The sequence below is a fragment of the Pteropus alecto genome, unplaced genomic scaffold (genome assembly GCF_000325575.1).
Source record: "Pteropus alecto unplaced genomic scaffold, ASM32557v1 scaffold50, whole genome shotgun sequence".
Classification (NCBI taxonomy): Eukaryota; Metazoa; Chordata; class Mammalia; order Chiroptera; family Pteropodidae; genus Pteropus; species Pteropus alecto.
Window position 1 is genome coordinate 9,246,260 of NW_006431918.1, and position 14,589 is coordinate 9,260,848.

General features: G+C 37.8%; 1 pseudogene; it reads left to right on the forward strand.

Moving 5' to 3' along the window:
* Positions 1-11,299: 11,299 nt before the first annotated feature.
* LOC112475110 lies at positions 11,300-11,418 on the forward strand (annotated as a pseudogene).
* The last annotated feature ends 3,171 nt before the right edge of the window (positions 11,419-14,589 follow it).

Below are 14,589 nucleotides of genomic sequence, written 5' to 3' on the forward strand. Positions count from 1 at the left end.
CAGCCTGCTTGTTTGATGGTAGTTCTGTGATTCTAAGATATATGAGGCAAATAGGAGCAAAGAATTCATATACGATACCAATATCTTAACTTTATATTTTCCTTATTTATATATACATCAGTAGTATACTTTACCCCTAACCTCAACCCTTAACTTCTCTTCAGTTCCAGCTAGCCCATACCTAAGACAGTGGTAGCTGTGAGGTCTTCAGGATCTGGTCCCCATTCTACCTTTCTAGACTCATCTTCTACCCCTTACCTGCCCACCTACACGTTTACTATGGCCCCATTGCAGCAACCTATTTCCCATTTCTAGATCCTCCACATTCTTTTATGACTTCTTCTCTCTTCCAGGAACATCACTGAGTGGCTAATGTCTCTCATCCTAGACCTACTTCCGTTGCCATTTCTTCTGTGAAGTCCCCCCGCCAGTTGCTCCTCATAGGATTGGTTTAGAGTCAAGAGGGAAAAAAAAAAACAGGCCTCTTACTGAGGCTATAACTCCTATTCACAAGATGAGCTCTGTTTTCTCATTTGTAAAATGAGAATATTAATATCTGTCTATCACTGTCAGCTGCCTCTCAGGGTTATTACTAAAATCAAATCTTTAACACAGTGCCTGGCACACAGTAAGTATCCATAAACTGCTGCTATAATTATCACCTGTTCTCTCAGAATGCTTTGTCATAATTCCATAATAGTGTTTATCATATCATATAACAGTTGTTTACTTGTCAGTCCCCTCAACGAGATATGCCTTGCTCAGCTTTGTGTCTCCAGTGACCACAAGGGGGCCCACAGTATGTGATCAGCACATGTATTCTTAATTAATGTGTGAACAGTAAAGCAATCAATCATCCAATGGTCATATTTAATGGTCTTTATAATTATGTTTTAAAACATTATCACTTGAAGATTTCAGACATGGCTCTTATCCATAACAGGTATATGGATGAAATGGAAACCACAGAGTATAGTTCCATAGTACAGTGGTTCAGAAATCAGTGGCATCCAGTTACTCCCAAAGTAGAGATGAAGGCCGGTATAAAAATAGGAAGATAAAAATAGAAAGGTATGGGAGAAAGTACAGAGAGTCTGTCTTGGAGAAACTAGGTTCCCCTGAATGTTGAGTCCATCAGCCAGGGCATGTGGGAGAATTTGCATGGATGAGGAGGTCACAGTGAAAAAGTACAAATGGAAGGGAACAAGCCATCAAAGCAAAGAGTCTGCTAGTACAACAAACAGCATAATTCACAGCTCAAAAATTATACATAAAAAGCAACCTAAAATTGTTTTAAATATTAAAGGAAATTACATAAATTATAAAGCAAAGACAGTTAGATCTCAAAAGCAACTAAACAAATACTAAAAATGAAAAATATAATCAGTGCAATAAAAATCTTAGTGGATAAATTAAAGAACAGCCTGGGCAAAGGTAAGGAAAAAATTAGTGCATTGGAGGATAGATGTGAGAAAGAAAATGGCCTAAAATATATCTAAAATTATGGACTTAAAGAACATAGCGCAAATTCAGTACTTTGGAAGGTTCATGGCTATACAGAGATACTGAAAGTAAATTAAATATGTAATAAATTCTTCAGTCAGATTGACTCTTTTGTAACACTATGTAATGCTATATATTCAATAGCTACCAAGTTAGTTGTTGTATCTTGAACAGAGCTATGTGAATTGATTCTGGTGACTAATATTTCTATTAAATAGTTATTCATATTTTGCCTAATGTTTAAAATAATGAATTTCTATAGTGGTATAGAATAATTACAAAATTACTTCAGAATCTAAGGAGGGTATGTAGTTTAGTTGGATTCTCCTCCCAAAAATGTCATATACTCAACATAACTTAGAAACTTTAGGCAGCCATACAGGTAATCTCTACCTGTGTGATTTATAGTTTACATTGTGACTAAAACATGATTAGACATAAACCTGACCTTTCATTCTTGAACAATTTTAAAACATACATGACAAAAGAAAATTTTTATTCACCTTATTAGACGTACAACTAATAAAATTTGGAAGTAATCATAAAGTGACATTTATGATTTATTAGTGAGTGGGAGAGAGAGAGTCTAGGGGCAATCATTTGGTCTTTCAATCTAGGAAGTTGCAGGCTAAGGCTGCATATGCAAGCTGTGGATTGGGGGGGTGGTGCCAGTTGTATAACCAAAACATGCTGAGAGCAGATCCAAAAGGAGCATAAACTTGAGGAGCAACTTGTCAGGAGCACAGGAGGAATCAGAATGCCAAAATGGCAAAGATAGGAACAGAAAGATCCCATCTCTAAGATAAAAATATAGGAGGCTCTGATTCCAGTCTTTTTTCCACAGATATCAGAAATGCCTTTAAATATGAATCGGATGTAAGAGAGAACATAGACATTTTATATCATCTAATACCAGTTGTAAAAGAAATTGCTGGGAAATGGTCTCCAAGACTTAAAATGATGAACTAATAACAAGAATAATAACTCCTTGCATGATTACAATTAGGATTCTATTTTATTATCTCTACTTCCCTCTGGGTAGGTGAGGCTTGTTAATTGTCATCATTTTACAGGGAAGGAATCTGAGAAACCTAGTGGTTAGGAGACTTGCCTCAAGTTGCCTAATGAATAGATCTAATAGCTTCTTCTCATTTCACCATTAATGAGGTTATTTTGAAATAGCTCTTGCTCTTGGAGGCAGAGCCAGAGACACACCTTTGTAAGAGACTTCTCAGCTAGAGTTAAGATAGTCTCATTCTCTCTGCCCAGAACTGTACCCATCCTCTTCCTGCTGGCATTTACTATGTGACTAGCTGCTCACCCTTGACTCCTCCTTCTCCCTCACTTGCAGTCTAGCTCCAGAACTTAGAGAGTCTACCCCCTGAATGCTTCTCAACACTTCCCCCGACCCAACTACCACCATCATAGCTAGGCCTCCATTATGTCTGGCCTGAATTGCAAGCATCCTAGCCTGTGAACTTGCTTACTTCAATCAGTTCCTTGCCCTGCAGTGACAGTAATTTTTCTAAAACCATGTCAGGATTGTATGCTGCCATGTCCCCTTCAATTGTTTTTTCAGTGACTTCAGTATAATATATTGTCCAACTTCTGAAATGGGTTATAAAGGTCTTTTTTATCGGGACTTTGCTTATCTGTCCAGTCTCATTTTTCATCATTTGCCCCCATACTCACATATTTCAGTCGTGAAAAATTACTTCAGTTCTTCCATCCCAACATGCTTTTTCATTTTTCCGAGCTGTATCCATGCTGTTCCTACTGCCGTGAACACTCTCCCTTTCCTCACCCCCTTGTACTAGCCAACTCCTATTCATACTCAAATCTCTTACGTGCCATTTTTCTCCTGGAAACTTTGTAATGTTGCATTTGCTTTAAGTTGCCTATATTCCCTCTTGACTGCATGTTCTATGAGGGCAGAGTACATGTCTGACTTATTCACCACTAAATCCCTAGTGTTTTTCACTGTCCATGAAATATTTTTCTTTATATAGTTTTTAAACTTTAATTGCAATATAAGATAGTTATAAAGCATGTCCAAATCACAGGTAAAAAGCTCAATAATTTTTCACAAATAAAACACTCTTTGTCCAGCACCTATATTAAGAAATAGAATGTGACTTATACCCAAGATTGTGCTCCTTCCAGGCAATACATCCCTCTGGGTAATTACAATCCTGGTTTATAACAGCATAGATTAATTTTATATTTGATTTTACTTTACACAAACATACAGTACATTTGTTTTTGTGTCTGGATTCTTTTGTTCAACATTATGTTAGTAAGATTCATCCATATTGTTGATCTAGATCATTTATTCTCATTGTAGTTATAAGTTCTCATTGCAGTAATGCCCAATAAATATTTATTAAATGAATACAATGAATGAAACAATGATCTCTAAAATACAAAAGAGGACATAAATCTCCACATGTCATGGAATGAAGGAAATGGATCACTCTGGTCTTCAAACTGAACTTCCTAAGGTTACAGAACATTTAAGATATGGTCCAGTAATATGTGTTCCAGGCTCCTCCCCCATGTCATAATAGTAAGTGGAAACATCAGCAGCAATAAGATGGATTCCTCCTTTTCTGTCATTTTATCTTTAAGGTGTGTCACCTTTATAATCAGAATCACGGAGCCAGGTGCAAAGGGTATCATTTGAATTATAAGACAGTGACTAGAACACAACCTTCCTGGATGTTATAAGCAAGCAATACATACATTAAATACTGACTGACTTCCTGCTTTTTTGTGCTTTACAGTATCCTTTTTTCATGTGCTAAACGGTGTGTGAATCCCATCTGTCAGGAATTAGGGAGGTGCAAGGCAACTAAAGGAAGTAGCAAGCTAGAAAGTGCTAGAAAGGGGGCAGAATGCAGGGAGACCTGGAGGGATGCATGAAAGCATCAGGTGGGGGATCCAAGAAGGATTGCCACGGTTTTCAACTCTAGCTTCAAATGAAAATCATTTGATGAAAATACTGATGCCTGGACTCCATCCTAGACCAATTATTTCAGGGTTGCTGGGGGGTTGGGCTCTGGCATCAGTGTTTTTTTCAAAGCTTCTCAGATAGTTCTTACATGTAACCAGGTTTGAGAACCAGTGGTTTAAAACAAGGACCAGCGTGAGACAATAAACAGATAGACCTGCAGTTGTACTCAAACTTTATCATGAAGAAAAGCCACTTGGAATGCTTGTTAAATTGTGGATTCTCTCAAACCCACCCCGCACCACCCTCAGAAGGTCAGATTCAGTTGGTCTGGATGAGCCATAGGAATTTACAATTATAAAAAGCTCTCTAATGATTCTGAGCAGGAGAAACCCTGGAGAGAAGATGGCTGATGAGGACACAGAGAAGGAAAGTAGAGCTGTGATGCTGAGGATAACTCTTCTTTGCCTTGGTCCAGAGTGAGTGCACTAAAACTCAGTCCTGAAAGATTATATTTTGTAAAATTAAGTTTGGTATAGGTTAACAGAAAATATGAGTACTTATTAAAATGTCATTTGCTCTTAAATTTAAATCTTTCGGAAAGTATTTGGATGTTACTGAAGAGGCACCAGTTACCTCCTCACCGTCCTTTACTTTTTACACAGCAGCAAACCCACTAGGCTCATATGAAGAGGACACACTATTTGAATAGGTTCCGTAATGCATGATTTTCTAAAATGGAAAGCTCTGTAACTGTGAGTGTGCTTAGATGTGATGATTATCTGATACTTAATAAGCATCCTTTAAAATTAACATCTGATAGCTTCTTAGGGAACCAATACGAAGACTTTATGCGAATGACCAAATGAGGAGGGGACATTAAATGGCCTCTGAAGTTCCTTTCATTGTGAAAGATGGATTTGATTTTAGAATATCAGTCTTTTTCTTCCTTAACATCTGCTAAATGATCTTTGGTATTTGGTGATTTGCTTCCACATTCCAAGAGATTGTAATGTAAGAAATACTATAGAAAGCAGCTATTACACAAGATGTTAATCAACAAAATTTAAGTGAAGGGTGCATCCTGGAGCACGCTCAGAGAGTCCCAGCCATCTGTAAGTCAGGATGTGGATGAAACCAATTACCAGCAACTGTGTGATCTTTTAGTAGATTGCTTGGCTTTTCTGGACCACAATATCCTTGCCTGTAAAATGAAGCTGCTAACAATAGTTACCATTTACTGAGCTCCTGTGTACTAGGACTTTTGTGCATGCCTTTATACAAATAACACCATGATATTTTATTACCCCACTGTATAAATGAGGAAATTGAGACTTTAAGAGGTCAGGTCAGGGATCCCCAACCCCCGGGCCATGGACCAGTACCCATCCATGGCCTGTTAGGAATTGGGCTGCATAGCAGGAGGTGAGCAAATGAAGCTTCGACTGTATTTGCATCTGCCCCCCAGAGCTAGCATCACCGCCTTAGCTCCACCTCAGGTCATCAGGCATTAGATTTTCATAGGAACACTGGGCCCTGGTGCCAAAAAGGTTGGAGACTGCTGGATTAGGTAACTAACCCAAGGTCAAGCTTCTTAGTGGTATAACAAGAAACAATTTCACTATCCTTGACATTACTGGGGCTTAGGGCCTGTATCTTGCTAATCTTTGAGTTTCTTGGGTCTAACACATCTAGCACAGTGCCTGGCACATAGCAGGAGTTCAGTAAACATTTATTGCGTCAGTGAATTAACCTAGCTCTAAAACCATGTCCTTTATCCTTTCAATTATTCTATTATATATGCTTCAAAGTGGACACTGGAATTAATATCCCGAAATAAATTTTATAACCCACAATTAGAAACATTTGAAAAGTTCACTATTTTATTTCAGGGATGTTGAGAGGAGAAACTAAAGAGTTTGTTGGGTGGCAGTTTGCTATGGTAACCATAGAACAGGCTAGGACAATAGTCTAGATGAACTCCACCTTTTTAGCTTTGTGATTTTAAGGTCAGTTATCTAATCTTAATTGCCTCATCTGTGAAAGGTGCTGTAAATCCAGTGATCCCTGTGGTTCATGCAAATGCAAACTTCTATTGTACACATGCCTTTTAGTAAAAAGGCCATCCACCACCCGGATTTTAAATATTCACAAATATTCACTTAACTGGGGGAAAAGCCAACTGTCTAATTTGCCCAGGAATATCCATACCTGTAGTTGACTATTCAGACCTTTTGCAGATTATATATATACCTGAAGATCTACAGTCTTTCTCTATTCCATTTATCTTTATAGGTAATCTCTTTTTCCGATGATAGGGACGGGCAAATCAAATATTATATTCAGAGTGTGAAAAATACTTCTACTTCAGCTCAACACTCCTTGAGTTGATCCTTTTACCAAAATCAGCCCATAAAATATTTAGGAAATGTTTTAAGATTTATAGCATATTCAAGAAATGGAAAGGGCCAATGAATCAAAAATTACTGTAGATTCAGAATGTTACACTTACCACTTGTGGTCATGGGGTAGCTACACAATAATTATTAGATTGGTCAGATAAATAAAAATGGGAATGTGAAGATTCCTATAGACCACCTGGGAGAGGGAATAGTAAATCCAGTTTAGGTCAGAGGTAACTCCTTTGCAATTCAATTTGTGAGGTAGCAATTACTTCTCTATCATCCATTCCAATTGCCTTTTCTTGTTCTTTCCACTTCTCGCACTCTTTCAGTTAATCTGCATTGTAGTCCTACTATGTGCTTAAAGTAGCAAAGATTAAAGAAGCAAAAGAAAAAAAGACTTAGCTTTTTGAAGGAGTAGGGGAGACACACATACCAAAACGCAAGTGCCGTAAAATAATACCGGTTCTAAAAATTCAGACTATAAACAAACAGACTGGGTTTTAATCCCAGCTCTAATGCCTGTATAAACTAGACAAGCCATTTAACCTTTCTGAATTTAGTTTACTCATTTGCAATAAATAAATAAATAAATGATATTGATGATTATCAACTCCATAAACCTGCTATAGTGGTTTAAATAGATAATATGTATAAAGAAGGTCATAGCGCCTACTATGTATTCGATCCTCAAAAAATAGTAGCTGTACAAGGTGAGCAGAGGCAAAGGAATAATCCATTTTAACCAAGGTTGTGGTACAGGCTTCTTATACTATTAATGGGCTCCACTACCCTTAATACCAATGAATATTCCTTTCTTCTTAAAACTCATTTGGTTTTGCCGATATCACAGTGATCTGATTCAGTGTTTACCCCTTGACTCTGTCACGTAGCCCTCTGATTCTTTGTTGACTCCTTTCTCTTTTGCATCTTCAAGACCCTCTCTAAGTTCTAGTCCTTGAGTCCCGAATCTCTTGTTTTGACCACATTCCGTCATGGGTCACCTGCCACATCTGTGCTTCTGGCCCCTTCATCTCTACCTTCAGAGCTGAGTGGGCCTCCAAACTGGAAGGGCAGAGCACATAAAGCCAAACATGTCAAGGTGAAACCATGCTCCAGAGAACACAGTGCTGGGATCCAAGGAGAGCTTCTGAGCTCATCTCAACCCAGGCACTCTTTGCTATGGTCTGTCTCACATCAGCTCCCTGCACAGGGGGAAGCGCTGTCATGGACATTTACCTAAACCACTGCTTTTATTCATTTTCTCTTTCACTTTAAGGACTCTTAGTACCTTCTGCCTCAAATATAGCTTCTCTGCATTGGGCCTCTTCTGTGTACTCAGTCATATATTAAGTACCCCTTCCCAAAACTACTGTCATCAAGCCAGCCCTCCCCAAAACTATTGTTATCAAGCCATCTCCTTTGGTAACATGTGTATTTCAAAATAATAATACATGAAAAAGTGCCTAGCACTTTATTAGGTAGCTAGTCAGATATGAGTGACAGAGGAACAAAGGAATAGAGGCCCAGCCTAGAGACTGCCCAAAGAACACCCTACCGGTAGTTAGAGAATCCCTCCTGCATCCCCAGAGACAAAGGAAAAGAGGGTCATAGTCGTAGCGGGCTCAATTGGTCACACACGCCTGTGCAGAAGGTACTACCCTAATCTGCCCACAGTCTAATGCTCGTCATACTGTCATTACTGTACTCTGGGTAAGCACATGCTCAGGAGGCAAAGTGATACATAGCAGCCAGCTGTCAATCAAGGTAACCTCACATACGATCATCTAGGACCTCCCATCATGGGCCCAAATATAAATAGACCTTCACACTTCTGCGTGGTTACAGCTCTCCTTGCTGAAAACTTGCTCCTCCCTTGGCGGGTACTCTTTCTGATCTCTTTACCTCCCAAATTCTGCAGGGCTACAGCTTTCCTTAGCATGGCCTGTCTCCTTCTAAAATGTACTTTCAATAAATCTTACTTCTAAATCTTGCCAACCTGTAATTCTATGCTGTGTCAAAGGGGAAGAACCAAGGGACAATGCACAACACCACCCATCACCCCTATGCTGCTGGAGCAGCCCAGATTTCACATCACCCAGCAGTAACAGCTTTGCTAGACACATAAAGAGTATTCAGTTAAGAACTCACATGTCAACCTCAGCTTGATTTTTATAGACCACAAGGAACAATTTTTTGGTAGTGTGATCAAGCAAGTATGTGGACCTGTTTTTGCCATTTCCTTGTGGTGACTCCGTGTATTTGCTGCTTCCTTTCTACAGGGGGCCCAGATATGGAGCTCTCTTTGCTTTCCCTGCTGCAGGGAAGACTTCTGACATCCCTCTTCACAGTACCAAGAATCTCTAGACACAGAATAAAATCCTAAGAGCCAGAGGGGCAAACAACTGTAGCTAGATTGTAGGTCAAGATGTAAGATATTTATAGGATAATATATACTAAATGACTCAAAACCTGTGAGAAGAACAAGCAATATTCTAAACAACTTGCTTCTATAGAACAGAGAGTGTAGGTTTTTTGTTTGTTTGTTTTTGTTTTTTTGTTTTTTTTTTTTATTGCTCAGTTAAATCTGGGCCTTTGTTGGAAGGGCAGTGAGATTTATGCTTCCCTAAGAATTATACCTTCTCAAACTGTAAATATCAAGACCTAGCTGGCATTCAGAAAGGAGAATCGTCCTTTCACTGATTCAACAAATATTATTAAGATTATGCTATAGCCACAGCCCCGTCCTAGATCCTTTGTGGGGAAAAGCCCTCAAGAAACTTCTATAACCTAGAAAGAGAACAAGCATTCAAATTATGCCAATAATCACCTTCTGAAAAAATATAAAGAGAATAGTATATGGCGTTGTAAGGACTAAGGAAAATAGAGATTGCATGTGTTTGGAGAGATCCCAGTATCTTCATGGGTGTGCTGTTGTTTGAACTGGAAAGCTAAGGTTGTTGACAGAGATCAGAAGGAAGTTTTATGGTCAGAGTAGCATGAGCAGAGAAGGATATGGAGACCTGTGAATCTGACTAGGACATACAATATATTTGCAGGAATAAAACAAGAAAAATTTGAAGAGGGAGCCCAATGTCAAGCATGAATGGCCTTAATTTCCAAGTGAAGGCATTTGGTTTTAGTTTAATAGTAAATGCAAATCCACCGAAGGAGTTTGAACAGCTATGATCTGCACTGTGCCTTAATAACCTAAACTTCAAGATCATCTTAACAGCTTTGCCTCTGACTTGGTTAAGGTCCTCACCCTTTTTTGCTGAAATAACTGGCATAGTAACCAGCCTCCCATTCAAAACTAATTGTCTGAGGGTATTCACGAGTAACTATATGGTTATTATGTGATATCTCTATTGTTTAACCTACCAAATTTTGTTTTGATCAAGTTATTACCTAATTTTATCTCCTAATATGTTGTAATATAACATTATATTGTAATATAACATTACAATATAATATTGTGATGGCAGAGACCGTAGCTCATTGGTCAGTGTATCCCTGCCAGTTAGCACAATGTTGACACATAATAGGTTCTGTGTAACATTTTGTTCCCAGAGTGAATGAACGAGAGCTCGCAGGCAGGAAAACCACTCTGCACATTAATGCAAAATAGTAATAATAGAGGCAAATGTTTGTGGGGTTGAGGAGGGAATATATAAGGAACTCTGTATTTTCTGCTTATTTTTTCTATAACCCTAAAGCTGCTCTAAAAAATAAGTCTGTTAATATAAAAAAAAAAATAAGATATAAGTAGAATTAGTCCTATACTATCATATTACACTTTATCCAAATACTATCTTAAACTGACAGCAGTCTATCCATCTGTATCAATCTTAGTCCAAACAGGAAGACAGAAGCCACTGTAAGTATTTAAACCAGAGTGAATTTAATAGCAATAATTGGTTATATAGGTGACATAGGAGATGAGAAATCGAAGGGATTGTAGGAAGTGAGACCAACTCAGCGATTTGCTATACAGGAAGCAACTCCTACCCCCAAGCTGAAAAGACACAGGGAGGAAGATGTGCTATGACAGCCCGGGGTAAAGGTATAGGGACAGCTGGAACCACGATGGCCTATAGGCTGGAGCTGGAGCTGGAGCTGGAGCTGGAGCTGCAGAGAAGGTTCTGATACCAACATAAATGATACCTGCGGAAGCGAAAGAGGAAGGAAAACCCATGCTTCTCCCTTCCGCCCACCCTCCAGTCTCTTGTGGGTGCCTTTTATTAGCTAATAAAGCTTTCATGGAAGCCTGAGCAATTCGACAGTGCAGTCATCTGCCACTATGATATACACCAGAGCAGGAGAAAGGAGAGGCAAGGATCTGGAACAGTCCAGACCAAGCTTAGCACATCATCAGAAAATAAAAATAATTATAATAAAACTAGGATGCTATACGGTGAATTAATCTGGTTTAAAAAATGCTTTATTCTACAGCCATGCCACCCTGAAAAAGCCCGATCCTGTCTGATCTCAGAAGCTAAGCAGCGTCGAGCCTGGTTAGTACTTGAATGGGAGACCACCTAGGAAGACCAGGTGCTGTAGGTGTAAAAAAAAAAAAGGATTGTAAGCCAACAGGGTCCTTGTCCCTGCAATCTGTGAGGTCAACCAAGGGTTGCCTTGCCTAACAACTTAAAAAAATAATAATAAAATAAAAATAAAAAAAATGCTTTAATCTTGGAAATATGTTTGGAAAATAAAAGATATGAAATAGATATGGAGACCAAAATTCAAAAAGTGACAGTAGTTATTTAACAGAAATACTATTGCTTATGACTAGTCCCCACACCATTTCCTGTACTGTTTGTTTCCCACCAACCCCTAGCCCTAGCAAGGGTGACTTGAGCCAATCAGATTCTCTCCTGGAAACTGGCAGCCAGAGACACTAGCCGAAGGCATTAGATCTATAATGATGAGGAAAGGGGAAAAGAGGAAAATCTGACTTTCTAGCTTTCAGTGAAAGATCATGAGATGCACCCCTTGTATTCACACTTGCTTGAGTGGGTTTCTGTTTTGGCTAACATCATCTGTAAAATAGTCAGCTGTAAAAAATTGCATTTTAGAATTTCCAATTGAAGCTTTTCCTCTATGATTCTTGTGATAACATATATAATATCTGAAAAAGACATTTTATCATTTAGTATTGATTAGACCCAAAGAAATTCTCAGAGTGCCTATAGTACATATTTGTACTAGATTCAGAATGACAGAGCTCAGACATTCATTGCAACCAAAACAATGAGCTCAGAAGAACATAATGAGGTAAAAGTTAAGGTTACCAGCTGTCTTACAACCCACAAAAACATTTTCTAAGCCAATTGTAAGAGACATTCAAAAACATAGGTGCAAGGAAGATGTCCAGGAGGAAACATAGAAAATATTTAAAGGCATTTAAAAATATATCTACTAAAAAGTCCTACATCAGGCTTTTTCCAACATGCCTGGTCTTAAAGAGGCTACATATTTATGGCCTTTATAATAAATATTTACAGCCTTGATTTATAATAAATTCTTTCAAGAATAGCTTTTTTCCCCTCCATTTTTTCTAGTTTGCTTCCCTTAAAATCTTTGCCCTCTTCATCTACAAAGGAATTCTAGAATTGTTGTGGGATAACTGAGCCTTGAGCACCTACCATGTGGTGTTCTTAGGGAGTTGTACAAAAATATATGTTGGCATATGCATAAAGCAATGTAAGCTTAGGAACTTTAAGTATATTGACTAAATTCCTGAAAGGATTTTTGTTTGATTCTATTTTGAGATAGAATATGACCTTACTTACTTGATACTTCTATTCGATATTAAATTCTCCATAGCTATAAAATTATAAGAAGGCCTTTACTTTGTAAAGATTAAATTGAAAAGAAAATATCATTAAAAGGAGAAACTTGGCATGATAATGTGTTGAAAGTTCAGATTTTTATTGCAGCAAGTGGTACATTATAAATATTGCAGCAAGATATATTGTATTTTGCTTCTAAAAACTCACGTGTGAACAGTCATTAGAACTATTTAAAACAGTGGGTGTACCATTGACAAACCACACACACACACACACACACACACAGTGGATGCAACACATATATAGAAAAACTTCTGTAGCTATGTTTGAGAGTGAGGAACTGACTAGAACTAATTGAGTCACATCAGGAGAAGTTATGTTTTCAACAAATAATTCTCTTGTGCAATGGTTTCCAAACTTGGCTAATCATCAGAATTCTACTCAATAGGTTTGGGTCTCATGTCTTAATGTTTCTTCCAGTTGTAGGCTAATGCATAGTAGCCATGTTAAATCAGGAAATTCTACAAAATTATCAGAATATTGGCTGCTGCAAAAATAAAGTTTAACATGATTGTGAGTCAAACAACAGACTCACCTTCTCCCTGACTACACAGATATTTTGAGGTAACTATCATCTCCAGTGCTGTTTACAAACTACAAAAAGCTTATGCTTAGGATGAGAAACAGATCATCTGGTTGCTCATTTTATAGATGAGGGAATAAAGTTTCAGAGACTTTTGAAATGAACAAATGTTTTGAACATCAAACTGAACACAATATGTCCTAGAACTGAACTTTTTCAAATAATGCACAAGTCTCATTTTCATCCAAAAGAAGGAATGTACTTTATATACAATGAAATTTAGCTGTAGTCCCTCCACCTCTTGTTATATCGAAGATCTGTTATGGGGTGCACATGCTTTTAATAGGGAAGATCTCCTTTTTACCCCGTTACATAGAAAATTCCTAAAAGAACACTTGTAAGTATTACTTTTTAAAGAACTACATTATTTTAATCAATCCAATTGCATGTTTATCACTTTTCTTTTTAACAGAAGAAAAATGCCCAATAGAGTTGTTCTTTCTAGAAGATCTTAATATAGAAGTTTTGAAGTTCTTTAACTTCAAAAAAGATTCTTTTTACACTCTCTGGATTGCATTTTCACATGAAGCTATTTTTAGAATAGTATAGTATTCTGTAGTCTGTCAGGTATTTAAATCATCTTTCAGCAGATGTCATTTTTAAAGTCGTAATTCATATACATTATCTCATCTGATCCTTACCAAAAAAAAAACCAAAACTTTGAAGTAGAATGATATTTTAATCTCCATATTTTCAGATGAGCGAACGAGTTTCACAGAGCTAAAATAACTAGCCTGAGAGACTCTCAGAAGTGACCAAATTATCAAGATCTACATCAGAACCACTTTGTGGGGGCAAGGACGTTTACAATTCAGATTCCTAAGCACTGCCCCCAACTCTTCTGAATCAGAATCTCTGGGAGCAGACCTCAGGGACCACTGAGGTAATCTAATCATTTTGAAAGGTTTTCTGGCTCTTAGGGTTCTGCAGGGCCAGTTTAGAGACTGCTGTAGAATAAAGCGATAACGAGTATCCCAACTCAACTTTAACCCTTGTGTATATTAGGTTTCTATTTATAATTTCATTTTGAAGGAAAGGTGGGAGTGTGTTTATAAAAAAAAAAAAAAATGCACCTATATTTTTCAAATGTAGAACTCAGTCCCATAAAGGCACCAGGTCAAACTGCTCATATGACAAATCCAGTTTCTGATACTCTGATGCCTGTTCTAGGGTTCTTTCCATTACACCACAGTGAATCTTCCTCCTACAGAAACGGGCTCAGGCCAGAGCCTTTGCTATTGCAGAAGAAGATTTACAAATACCAGATGCATTTATATAAATACAAAATTAACACTT